At 30.4% G+C, this 14,827-nt stretch overlaps 1 protein-coding gene across 1 annotated transcript in view; it reads right to left on the reverse strand.

Moving 5' to 3' along the window:
• LOC116765227 (cyclic nucleotide-gated cation channel alpha-3) overlaps positions 1-14,569 on the reverse strand; it is a 59,816-nt gene extending 45,247 nt beyond the window's left edge. The window contains exons 1-2 of the mRNA XM_061526942.1: positions 14,310-14,569; positions 6,293-6,418 (exon numbers count right to left, since the gene is read on the reverse strand). The gene's annotated coding sequence lies outside the window, so the exon portion shown is untranslated. The remainder of the gene's footprint in view (positions 1-6,292; positions 6,419-14,309) is intronic.
• Positions 14,570-14,827: the final 258 nt, after the last annotated feature.

Genomic DNA, 14,827 nt, shown 5'->3' on the forward strand with positions numbered 1-14,827 from the left:
TCTTCCTTGATCCTTGCTTTACTTTTAATTAATCAGTATTTCAAATCTTTGCTTTCTATGATCTGATTTAATTAAAAAGTTCTTTAAAATTTTCAATCACTTATATAGAATGAATGCCTCATGGTAAGGATTACATGCCGCGGATATCGCACATTTTTTTACCTATAAATTAAAAAAAAATTAAAAATTAAACTAATAAGTTTAAATATAATATTCAACCATTTATAATTTTTATTATTTAAAGTATTTCATGTAATTTTGGCTATAATAGAAGAACGGTCCTTTGCAATGTCATTATGTTTTAGCAATTAAATATATTTTAGGAGATGGTTAGTGAGTGATATAGCATACCCTAAACATCCAGGAAGGAATCCAACGGTAATGAAATTCAAGGAATTTATGAGTTAATAGCTGACTCTGAGAGCAGATGAAATAGCCTTCCCAATTTATCTCACGGTAAAGTGGTACATTTAGAGAGGCTGCCTCATAATATCGTTAAATTTATATTTAATAGCTTCACCTGCGTAAGTTTTGTTTTGCTTAGAATTTTAGAATTAAAATTTACAGTTACATCACTGAGAATCGAAGCTGACTGCTCAAAACTTTAAACACAAAAAAATAATCACAATTTCTTTACGCATTTGAATAAATAACAAAGAAATGAGACAGATAAATATTATTTGCTCTGAATGCAATTAAAAAATTGCTTTTTTATTTGATATTAGTGCAAGATTTAAAAAAAAACCAGTAACTTTAATAAAAAAAAATGCAATCAATATTAAATAATTCTTCTATAATATATTTTAATCGTATATTTAAATAACAATAAATGTCTTAAATTTAACAGAATTCACTAATATGTGAAATTTTTCATTGTCAAGCAATAGATTTCATATTTTTTGTATGTATGTTGGAGTTATTTGCCTAATTTTTGGGAAGTGGAACGTGATAAAAATTTTACGTGCTAAAAACGATAAAAAGAAAAAAGTTACGCTATGGCTGGAAGAGCAATTATTCAATATTGACCTAACAAGGCTGGCAGTTTTCTTTTAATCAACATAAACCAATTACTAATAATATATTAACTTAATAACACAATTCTGACAAATTCGATGATTGTGAATACAAAAGTCAAGTTATCAAAATCCTCTGCTGGCAAGCGGCCAGCGTTTAAAGCAAATTACTTAATATTGAAGTACAATGAAACGGAAAATAAGCGGAGATCTCAAAATAAACATGATTGTTACTTAAAAAGAATCACGCGCTCCGAATAATTAAAATGTGCTGTCATTAAAATGTAGCAGTCTCTTAAATTATTTTTACGATACAATTTAAACGTATGCTTATGCAACTTTGAAGTAACTATTTACTTGAGAATTTCTAACTCGATCCCGAAAAAAAGGTTTTATGTTCAATGTTCGTTGGCGGTTTTACGTCATTTTCATGGAATCTCATTAAAGCTCGTTCAAGTTTCTATCCACCGTCACACACATATAGAAGTCATCGAAATTGTGGAAAACGCCGTACCACCGGATCCAACTCCGACTTATATTGGATACGATTATTGGCGTTTCCCTTTTTTTCAATTCAAATTTCCTTTTGCCTTTCGGTGGCAAAGTTTACCATAAGATTAATACAATATTTGTTTTCATATAAGAACGTTATGTCAAAATATATCTGAATGAATCCTATATAAATATATTATTTAGTTACGACGTTTATTATATTTCGTATTTTTTTGTTACACGATGTAACGTTTTAAACTAATTTAACGCTTTAATTAATTTCAACTATACATTTATTACACTGCTGAAGGTGATATATAAACAGATGAAGTAAATTTAGAGCTAATATAATTTAATAGCACTGACTTATAAGTAGTATCTAGAGCTCGCGATTGCGAGATGTGATTACATTACCCCGGCTCTAAGCGGATATAACCACTTGGAGCACCTGCTATTAACCTCAGCCCGGATTATTTTATAAACATATCCATATTCCATTTTAAGCCAATTACTTTTCCAAGTCACGCTTATCATCCTGAGGGTAGGATAACTATCGCCCAGGATATACATAAATTTATTGTTATTATATTCAACGTAACACTTAATTTATGAATAACAATATTTGGTTCTTGTTGCAAATACAAATAGAGAAAATGTACACTATGTTCTACGATATAGTTTTTAATTTAAAGATATAAGTTTTTCACGATCACATTATTGGAATCCTTTTAACATGAGGTTTGTATTATTTTATTGATTTTAACCTATGTATCTTGACATTTTTATTTCTATACAAAGTATATATAAAGTAATATATACTTTGAGAATCCATTTGTTTGGTGACCATTTAAATGTTTATTTTATATTCATAAATCTCGGATTTAGAAAGCATTCTAAATCACTGAATGAACCTAACACAATTGAGAAATGTATGTTTCATAAATTTGTTTCAATAATTTTCACTTAACATTCAAACAGTATGAGGTTTACATGGCACGTACACTTAATTGTTTGCCAGTGCATCCAAAAAGCTCCCAATTGAGCTGCAATGACCGCACAAGCGACGTTCGTTCGCAGGAAACCAGATCGTTACGAAATAATAATGTGCCGACCCAAAATAATAGTAGCAATTTACGTAAACGTACATTGGCACTTTTGATGTATTTTTCGGATTTCACTTAGAAATGGTTAAGATGCTTGTAACATTGTTAGGAGATACATTAAAGTATAGTATTGTTACATTAATAACATTCTGACATATCAAGTGTATGGGGAACAAAACATTCATCGTATTGAAATTTGTATAAATCGACATCAATGTGCGCCGGGAGATCTGACCTTTCTCACTTAAAGTACTTTTTATCAACGATACCGATAACTTAAGTTAGATGGAACTCAAATACTTTTGTTTCCCTAAAGTTTTGTTTCTCTCGAATTCAGATTCGGTCAATAAACGACAGCTAAATGTATTTTACTTTTATATTACTTTTTGTGAATACTAGGAACAGACAGTGCCGTTAGTTAAACATTGCTTCGTCAAACAGAATGCGTATAGTTTTTGTGTTTTTAAATAATAGATTTGGTATATTATCGTATCAGCATATATTGTACAATAACCACGTACACAGTACGGTAACAGTACTTGTAAATTAAAACGGAATGACTGAAACAGATGCTTTCTATTAAAATTTAAATAACGGCATGTCCAGCCGTCACTGAAAAAATAGGCCATATAAAGGGGTTAGAAATCTGAACAAAATTTTACACGTTAGGAGCATAATTTCGTTGAGCCTATTTCCATTTTACGAGCTAAATGTTGGTGCTTTTGAAGACAGAGATCGTAAACATATGTGGTTTACGACGGCCGTCGTGGCTGGCGTATACCAAGTGATGCATTTCAGACATTATCAAGGGTTCTTATAATAAATTCAGCTCGAGACCCCTAGAGCACTGGAACTACTTTATACAAAGCTTACTTGCAAGCTCAACGAGCTATTAATGGTCATCTGCCTATATATTTTGTAAAAAGCGTAATAGGCTTTGTTTTGTTTATTTACATAAAATATTGAAAATTTTAATTTTGAAGCAATATTGACGCAATTGTAACAATAAACCAAGCGTGGGTAAGTATAGTTATGTAAACAACAATTTAGCCGATACATGTCACATGTTTACATATTCCAACATTTCCTGTTACGGCAGCCGCATATTGGAACTTGGTATGTTTACAGTTTGAATACGAAACGAATAAAGTTCATATCCTAAAAGAAAATAATATCAACTCTGTCAGCATTTCTAGCAATGTTACGATTGGATGGGAAATTGAAAAATTTAACGCTTTTACGCTGTTCGAAAACATTTATAATTATAATATACCGTTTAGTTGTGAACAACGAATTTATGCTTAAAATTGTTTACAAAAATATATTTATTTTTCGAATGTCACTCTCTTTTAATTGGAATCATTGAACGAACATTTTAAAATTGGTTTGTCGTATATTTTTATTTAAGAATCTTTATCAGAGTCGGTACTCTTAAAATATTTAATTACTTTTAATTTAACCGTCCATGTTGAATCTTGTACATTATATGCATAAAATTAGCTAGTCCAAAGAAAGATTTAAAAAAGACAATCAAATACAGATATACAGACAGGTTTTTACTTTATATAATTAAAATAACTATTTGTATATGAATTTCATGTCTAATTATGTTACATGTTTAAACACATTTATTTATAAATTAATCTGACAAAACCAAATACAATAAGTATCTTTTAAATTTCTGTCTCGAAACAAATTTTACATAATGACTGTTTAGGCAGCGTTCATTTCTGTCCGAGCATGTAGTTCAAATAATTGAAGATTTACTATGAATTAGGGTAAGCGTACACAGCGGCCTCTGTAAACAGAGGCGGTCTTCTCGGAACGCACACCTTAGCCCTTTTAACAAAATAATCTGAAAATCTTTTCGAGGCATTTCTGTCCCTTTACTTATTCATGCGTGGAGAGTGGGGAGTCTGTTGCTTTGTCAATTTTTAAGGTTGCAGATAAATTACGTTTTAAATTAATAAATACCTTCCGTATAGTATTTTTAAGATATTATGTATTACTATGTAAAAGACAGACTTTTACTATGAAAAGAAAATTTTTATACACAAGTGAATTTCCATTAATTTATAACCATTTTTAAATCAGTTATACAAAATTTTTGTAAGGTCCCTTGTGGCGAACGGTTGTTCTGTCTACTATTTCATGGTTTGAAGTTATGCTTCCGCAAGGGAATGTTTCAAACTTTTCTAGAGTGGCAGTCTCACTATCCTGTCCCAAGCCTAATTAGGCAGTCGGACCATTTCATTATAGAATTAACAAGCTGTGAGCTTTAAACAAAGGCTTACAAAAAATAGTATGAATAAAGAAAACATTGAATGTATAAACAGAATCCTACTTCAATAATTACTACATAAATGTTTTATATGACGCTATACTAACAAATGAACACACAAAATTTTAATAAAGCTACAAATATATATAAGTCGTGGTGGCCTGGAGGTTAAAAGCCCGCCTCTCAAATGTGAGGGCGCAGGTTCGAAACCTAGCAAGTACCAATGTGATCTTTTCCGAATCATATGTACTTTTTAAGAGTATTTAGACACCACTGACGGACGGTGAAGGAAAACAGCGTGAGCAAATCTGGTCTTATAATTTTAAATTATAAGAATGAAAACGCCAACCCGTCCTGAGCAAGCGTGGTGATTAATGCTCTAACCTTCTCCATATGAGAAGAGGCCTTTGCTCAGCAGTGGCCTCCGATAGGCTGATGATGATGACGATGATGATACAAATATAAATTTTTTATCAAAAATACAGTAAAGCTTTTTTCACATTTTTTAAAGAATACCTGGTAGTACTGAAAAAGTTTCTGCGATTTATATAGAAATATATAGTTTAAGGTTTTTTATCTAGCTTTCATAAGCCCTTCAGAATATACATTATATAAAACATTGTCAACAACTTCAACTATAGCTTGGTAAACCAAGGTCGAATCATATGATAAAAATTAATGACATAGAACAAATTCAAACACAGATATTCTCTATATTAAGCGAAACCTAAAATAAAACTTACGAATGTCTTTTATCTTTTCATAAGTACAAAAGGAAACGTTTTTATGGCATAAAAATATTAAAGCAATCATTATTAATGCAACTTGATTAATGATATTGTATTATTATGATATCTTTCGATCGTTTCAAAGTCAAGAACTTTGAGACAGCAAGGATTGAGTTTGTTACTTAAAGTTAAACGGTATGCTTAAGTCAAATGAAGCTGAATTATCTCTTCAAGAGAAAGATCCTATTGTTTTAACTCGTTTATCCCAATGGCAGAGACACGGCGGTCCGTATATTAATGTGTGTATAATCTAATGTATTCCAACTGTGCTTTACATTGAAGCTCAGGCTAAATGGTGTGTAATAAAAAAGAGATCTGACAATTTTTTAAAATACGACAGTATTTTATGTTTTTGCATTCTGACAATGGATTTTTGGTAATTACATTAAAGTGAGAAAAAAAAATATAACGTTCTTTAAACTTCGTCTTGAAGAGTTGACTTTCGATATTAAATGGCAATAACATAAATTTGTAATTTATTTAAAATATCCTTATTATTTTTGAGATGTTCACGTAACTGATGATAGTTAGTAAGTAAGTATGTGAGTTGAATTGTTATCTCTATTCTGTGTCCAGTATATTAAGCAGCGGTACAACCTAAGTTTCTAGTCATACCCGTTAAAGTCGCGCTCGTTGTGTGATCGGCTAGGTTGGGGCGGGCCGGAGCGCCGCCGCCCGCATGCTATCAGCTGGTTGTTGTGGCCATTTCGCCCCTGCGCCCCTGCACTCACCTCCCTGCGCCTGCATATTAAACATTCATGAAGAGAACAATTAAAAATATGAAAAAAATAAAAGAATGCCGGAGAGTAAAATATAAGAAGAGCCATCCTATCAATTTATAGAATACAAAAAACACAAGATCAATTAACACATCGATAAATTAGTTTCTCTGTTAAGACGTCTCTCAAGATTTATAGAACCTTAAAAGGAATTCTCCGACTAGAAGTCAAACTTTAATTGATATGGAATCCTTGATACAATAATCCAATTAACCCCTTTAGTAAACTTTAAAATTCTAATTTACTTAAGGGACTTTGAAAAGTTTCTTAGTAAACTAAACTTAATGTCCACTGACATAGAGAGCTTTGAACATACTGATTTCTTTGTAAAATTTATATGGTAAATAGTTTCATTGTTGATCATGACATCATCTGTTTGTATTTGCTACTATTGTCCTTTAAATCGAATTACCAATTAGGAACTGTAACAGTATCAGTATTGTATCAGTGTGTTTGTGGCGTGTTTTTAATTTAAAGAATATTATTTGTTACGTTAAACAATTGGTCTACAGAAAGAGTGGTGGACGCTTGTTTTGACAGTCTTCTACAAGCCATTTTGTTTTTATTTTACATTCAATGTATAGTTGAAAAACTGAAACTATTATTATTCGATAGACATACCATTAATCTTAATATATTTCTACGACACCACATGAATAAATAAATTTGTAACACTTAACTTTTCGTTATTAATGAATGTCGACTATGGAACTAATTGTGGGTTTTTTATCTCATTAAATATAATTAATGTGGTTACTATTAGTTAGTTTTAAATCAATTAATTCCATATTTAAATTCAGTTTGAATTATTTATCCAACCTTTACTAACGGAGAGCATGAAAGCGGTATTCAAAATGTTATAGTCTATTTTTGAGCGTGTATTATTTATCGTTTAAGAATAGCATCTATTCCAACGATATAAAACCAATCTCTGAAACGAGAGCGGGTCGCCCTGGATCAATACTTATTCATAATTACAATGTGGCTGTCCGCGACATTTTCTGGGCTATTTATAATTTATTAGATAAAATTGTAATTTCGTATAAAACATTATAATTATCGATGAACGCTTTAAACATATAGTTTTGTAGCTATGACCTATTTAAAATGATACGTTAATTGTACTTTATTACATAAATGTAGATGTAAACGATTTTGTTCAAATACAGGAAAAATAATTGTATTTTAATATCAAATATATATTTCTGTCTATGTTATTTTCATCATCTGAATTCCGCCTAAATACTTTGATGAAATGTTGAGCACTACTTATACCCTCTCTAATAAACAGATAAATTTTACAGTAGCCTATTTCAGGTCTACCTCCTAAAATCTCAAAACATGAATATTAAATATTTAACTGCAAGCGAGCTCCATAAATGATAAATCTATTTATGAAATATATGTATTTACGAAGCTTATTTATGTTTATTTTGTCGTAGCCTAAAAATATCATGATTACAATTTTAATGAAACAACAAAGTATTCACAACTGGAACAACTCGCAAAAAGGACCAGCACAAAACCAAATTCAATGTACATTCGACGAAATGTAATGTCCTTATAACATAATATAAAATGTTAACGAGGTAAATATCACAAAGGCCTGTACGTTAAAATATTTGAGTAATTCTGGACCGTGGACAGAGTTAAAATGTGACGCGTAAAAAGAAGCTGAAATGTCCGAGCCGCATAACATAAAACACATTATGACAGGAATCTCTACTAAACTTATTGCAAGCTGAACCGGAGAATAATATAGATCATTTTTAGTCATAAGACTATTTCGGATAAAACTAAACCAGCCAGCTTTAAAATGATACGTTTGTTAGCTGTGAAAGTTTGTATAAATATTATAAACTAATTATTATTCCGTCTAGTTTTACGTCTGGAAAACGTCACCAAAGAAAAATTCAATTTATGTTTTGTACCTTTTTTATTTGTTGTCAATAGTGCTTATAATGATAAACAACAATTAGCAATACCTACATAAATGATCACAGACAAGACGAAGCTGTTAAGTGGATGGATGGATCGCGTTTGTAAGTTTGTTGGTACAAAAAAGTGACGTAGAGAGCAAAAATTAAAGAACATAATAAATATACCCTATGCGTCTGATCTTACAAAGAAAATGTATTATTTACTGATTTTCAATCAACATTAAAAAAAAAACTGTAAAAATTTTCTGAAGCATTAAACATTACTCTCATGAAAATATTATATAGTAGTTAACACTGTGTGTCTGTGTATTAAAATTTAATATTTATATATAAAACAGTGAAGTATACCATATTACTTGTACCGGATTTTAATTTATATTTTTAAAATCCTAATACTATGTTCGTATTCTCGTAATTATAAAATTCTCCAATAAGGCTCACACGGTAAAATTATATTTAGTTCGTGTATGTTTTGTTAGATTCATCATCTTCCAGGTCCTAATTTGTGCATACTAACTTTTAGATATTAGATATTGAGGTACCTTAGTTTATGGGTAGATTCAATTCCAGTCTGAGCTATCGATTACTTCGTAAAAAATATTTGTTTTCTGCTAAACATTTCAAAAGAAAACATGAATTGCGAGTATTGTCTAAAGATCTCGTTTTTGTCGCTTTGCTTATCATATTTTGCTACATATATATATATATATATATATTGCTGTCATTTCATTTTATACCCAATCATAAATTGTAGTCACAATTTAATCGAATCCGCACCGGTATCTTACTAAACCATGAACAGTGAGACAATATGAATTCATAGTTCAAACGAATTAAGAAGTCATAAACAAAACTTTAAAATAAGTGGTACAATAAAATATAAAGCCTATTTTTAATGATAAAACGTATATGACGGAAATGCTTGTAGTAGAACTACAGTGCAGATTTTACACCAGATGTTAATGTCCAAATGCAGGGAAGCCTCTTCAAACGAGACAGCTCAAAGCCTGATCCGACTCACTGTTTCGTTGTGAATTGTCAAGTGAATTCATCATTTACGAATCTAGCGAAACAATATTTAGCGAAAATACAAAACTCCGAAATGGTTAAGAAACTCATCTTTTTCATTCAAATGACTCTTCAATAACGATTATAGTTATAGATTTTTGAATATAATAAAACTGATTTAAACAAAACAAAGTTAAGAGGAAAATTCAACAAAACTATAATTTAAGCCTTTTAAAAGCTGGACAGTACTACGTGTAGCCAATATTTCTTTGCCTTTTATTGCTGGCGTCCTAATGCCTACCGTTATCACCCTTAGCATTTATAACCTAGGGAGGTATTTTTTACGAACGATTTGTTTCAATGTTCTATAAAATACGACAAAAAAATATGGTTTTTATTATTCTATAATTAAAAATATTAATATCGTAAATATTAAAATCCAAACTTTCATACAAAAAGTAGTTTTTTGGTGTGCTACAGAGGTAAAGCTAAATACCTGATAGATATAATTAGATTGTCTGTTTGTATCTGCCTTTATATCAATAACTTTATTTACTGTAAATCTCCGAAAGCACTGAAGGAATTTTACTAAACGTTAATGAGAGAAATAAACATTTATAGTATTATCTAGTGCTTTATTACATTACTTATTCACGAAGTATAGCTTGTTAATAAAAAAGTTACGTCATTATTTGACCAGTCGTTAAATGATTTCATGCTCCAAAAAATTGCGTTAAATATAACGGTTAAAAATCAATTTGTTTTTATGATTCACTGACTACGTCCTGTTATGCTGGCATTTGAATCGTATCAACATTTAAGGGAGAACCGTTTGTTGAAAATGTATGTACCTTACGAGTATTCTAATAGCTAACCTGACATTTCCATGCTTTCCCTTAAAAACTGATAAACACAATGAACTTTTTCTTCAATTAATCTTCAATACATAACATTTTTTATTATATTTTATAACAGAGAAAGGAAAATGGTATTCCGATAAGTGTTAAGCAATATTAATCGCTACAGATATAACATTTTTTAAGAAAGGCAGAATATTAAAGATGGTGTTTTAAGATTCAACAAAGGTTTATAGTTCAAAGGATTTGCTGGTAATGAAAAAAAATAATTGTAAAACTTATTCTGTAAGGTTACAAAGCACATTTTCCGTCTAACAAAAACGCACCTCCTTTACATATAAGTAACCGTTTCATTACTTTTAATACATTTCGTTTTACTTTGTTAATTTATATAAAATTTTCTAGTCAGTTTATAGTATTTTATATTAACATTATAGTTAGATCACTTGTCTTATTTCGCTCGTCGTTTGTATCGTGCAAAAGAAAGAAACAAGATCAAAAACTTCGAAAGGTGACTGAGTCGTTTCTTATACATGTGTACAGATATTCCATTTATGCAACAAGCTTATGGCAGACCGGTGAACGCTGGAGCCCCTAAAAGCTTTTATACATCCCTAAACCTATAGCTGAGTCTACTTTATGCATATATCGTTTGTTTCAGTTGTAGTCGATTCCCGCTACAGTTATCTGTTTAGGAAATTTATAGATTCCTGAACGTTGCAAACATTTTGATCTCAATTACTATTTTGCATAAATTAATACCTGCGCAATGAGAACACTACTTCATTAACACATATCTGTGAATTCCTTATAAACATTTGAAACTAGATGAGGTACGTACCTACCGTAGTTAAATTTATGTAAATTTATAAGGCAAAACAATTTTAATATGCGCACGTTAACTCTGTTATCAGTTCAACTTATAATTTTAAATATTATCCTTAAAGCAATTTCCTTGAGTCGAGCTAAATTAAAGCATACATAGAACAGGTAAGTAATTTCTGCGGCGCTACACTTGACTCCATTTGAATAACACTTAGTCAAGGGAATGCTCTCTTTGATGACAAACATTATGATAACGCTAAATGCGGTTTAGATAACTAAAAGAAATAATACGTTGCATAAAAATAATATGTATATAAAAAATATATCTGTTCAGTGCAAAAAGTTATGTGAGATTTTTATTTAACAGTGCAAGTGCATGCTCGCTGAACTCTATCTTAGTACGAATTTGCATCATAAACTTAACCCTACCGGTTTTAAAGCTTTTCATTCATAAATCATAAGAAATATTCGTGTGAGTCTGGTCTTTACGATTTCTACACTTTTTCGTTATTCATTTAATTCTGAGGAGAGATAAAATAGTATTTTCTATATCCATGATTTGTCTTTTTAATGAATAAAATATTACAGTGCAGTACATATAATGAATGTACGAGATTTTTTTTATTCTCAATCATGTGATAATTGAGATTGTATTAATAACAATAGCTATTCACTAATATAGAAAAAGAGAATCAGACTTCTTAATTTGTTATTACGATTTAATTTCTATATTTAGTTTACAACTAATACATAAGCCCCAGGTTACGACGAATTTTTAACTATTTTGTAATGTTAAAAAAACAAACACCACCAAGAAAAACTGATGACATATGTAACTTTTAGTTCTGTTTGTCATATCTACGTATAGTAATAAAATTATAATATTTGTCTATATCCCAAATACTTGATACAACCACAACTTATTGGGGCTGGATACAAAAGTATTAACGATTCCTTTTTCAATTTTTGTTTATTTCTAAAACGTTTTAAGTCACAAAACATGAACACTCTATGTATGAATTTTTTTCTGTAAAAACACAGATGGTAATGAACAATTCGAAATATAAGGCGTTTGTTATTGTGATATATATATAAAGGACTATCAAATGTTATTGATAAAGCCACCCCCATGGAATGGAAAAATATATATGTTACACAGATATCTCTTCCATTAAAGCTAAGCTATTATGATTACAAGCAAGGAAAAGATCTTAACCACTCAAGTATGAAAACTGTTTAATGCGCAATTGCCAAGTTTTTCCTTCCATCCATCAACTTTTTCACTCCATTGTAAATAAGGTTACTGTAACATAATCTTTAAATGGCCTCCGTTGAGTTTAATACTACCGCCATGAACCGTTTTTACATTTAACTTAAAACGTTATATTTGCACGTGAGCGGTTATTTTTTCATAGGTAACAATTGCATCTGATATAATTAAGTAAGTAATTTATATTTTAGTTATTAGCATTTTAAATAAAATATTTGGAAAAGAATTGATCATTTTAAATACATATATTAAAAGAAATAATAATAATAATTTTATTTGCAATGTAATTGTCAAAGTTGGTTTTTAAATTTGTTAATGTATGTAACGTTGTACATAAATATATATATTTAGATATTTTTTAATATACGGTTGAATATGAATGTCAGAATTAACAACAACTAACATATAAATATTACAGTTCATATTTTATTTAGTGTCTATCTAATCTGCACATATGTGCAGATTTTAATGATTTTCCAAGGACAGGGTAAAATATATTTTTTAATAAAATAAAGGCTTAGTGAAAACTATCACAGTATAAATCTATTATAACAGAATAGAGCAAAACTCGAGGCAAAAAACTCAACTCAATTAAGAAATTTAATAGAAGCAGATTCAAAGAAATATATTTAATTTTAAAATATAAAGGAATGACTGAGAGAACAATCAAATAAATTTCAAGCATGTCCTCCTATATCATAAAAGGCATTGACCTTAATTGCATTTTTTCTTAATGTCCCGTTAAGTTACGTCAAATTAAAACTTTTCTGTGGATGTATGGAATTAAGAAAGCTCACATCATAATCTATATTTATATACAATAAAAAAAAATCATCAATTTATATTAAGAAACACGTTATTCGAATAAGAATCATAAAAATAAAAAAAAGCAAAAATTCGATTACCTTCACATGTTGGTTTAAATTATTATTATGATGTCAATTAAAATTATTAATTTTGCTATACCTGCGTCAGTGTGTACTATCAAAATATATATTAAATTTGAAATATTGTGGAATAAATTTTTGTACAATGTATCTAAGATTCACTCAATTATTTTGAAGCCGGAACATAGTTGTAGTGCATATTATTGAAACGCAAAGTATGGAAATGATCTAGGCTTACTGCAATGCGAAAAAAAATTGGCAATGGAGAATGCCGTAAAAAAATTTAATATACTGAAAGTATAGTTTTTATTGATAAAATATATTAATAATTTATAACTGTATATAATATTTTAATTTAACTAAGTATAAAAGTAAATATTAATATAAAATGTGACGAATATATAAAAGAAATATTGACACATGTTATACTTTATAAAAATTCGACAAATGACGCGACACATGAGAGGGATATCTTAAAGAAGCTAATATTTCTAAATATAGTTATTTTTTTTTTATTCACATATACCGGGTGAAAATGCTTGATGAGACCACAAAAATCCCCAGTTCTTGTAAATCATTTCTACGCTTTAATATTTTCCATCTGTATTTGAATTTTGTTGGACAACAGGAACAATATTTTCTTCCCAATATTAATAATATAAAAACATGTTACAATTAAACGCTAATAAGTTTCCAGAAAGTAAATATTATTGATTTTGAAAACATTATTCATTCAAAATGTTAGCTACCCAAAATAATTAGCACCTGTTACGTTGTCGATTTACATTGATTAGTTTTAAACGGCAGAGGAAAAACATTTAAAAGGTATTAGATAAAAAAGAATAATATAAAATACGCAATCTTATAGTTATATTTTCGTGAAAGGACAACAGCGCACGTGCGCGACTCTATGCCTTCTGGTGAGAGGTTACAATACAACATTTCCAGGACCACCATGTTTGTCATTCTTATATTTTATTTATCTCCACTCGTAAGACTCGCTGAAAATCGTTACCGGCGTCTATTTCCATGCGAAAAAATGGACACATGCAACGCATCAACTTACACATGAATTCACGGTCGCGGCTTCCTTACATTGAGCCACAATCGCCGGTCCAGGTAAGCGTTTCACACGACAAGACTAGAAGCACATGCACTTAGTCTGCTATACGTATGTTTAGAGGTGACACTGTTCCCGGGCTTCGAGGGCGTGTTCACAGCGGTTCGCGGTTCAAAATCGCCCGGTCCCGGTAAAGACTAGCGGTCATACGGGCCAGCGTCGACAGACGACAGCCTCCGTCGCAATGACGAAGCGGCCGGGCACGCGCGCGCGCTCTGCGACGCAGCCTCCCGATCCCATCCGAACCCCACCGACATCTCCCGACCAAGGGGTGAACAAACCCGCCACACTGCTCCTTCTAACGTAGTGATGAGGTTAAAAAGGATTTAGAATTTCTTAGAGCGCTCTGTGGTTCGATCGTCCTTATCGTTCTTGAGCAATAAAAGCCTAAAAATACATGTCTCTGAACATAGATATGTTTCAATATTTGAACAGTGAAAACTTAAAAATTAAAGTTCAATTAA

This window comes from Danaus plexippus (assembly GCF_018135715.1).
Source record: "Danaus plexippus chromosome 3 unlocalized genomic scaffold, MEX_DaPlex mxdp_30, whole genome shotgun sequence".
In the NCBI taxonomy this organism is placed as follows: Eukaryota; Metazoa; Arthropoda; class Insecta; order Lepidoptera; family Nymphalidae; genus Danaus; species Danaus plexippus.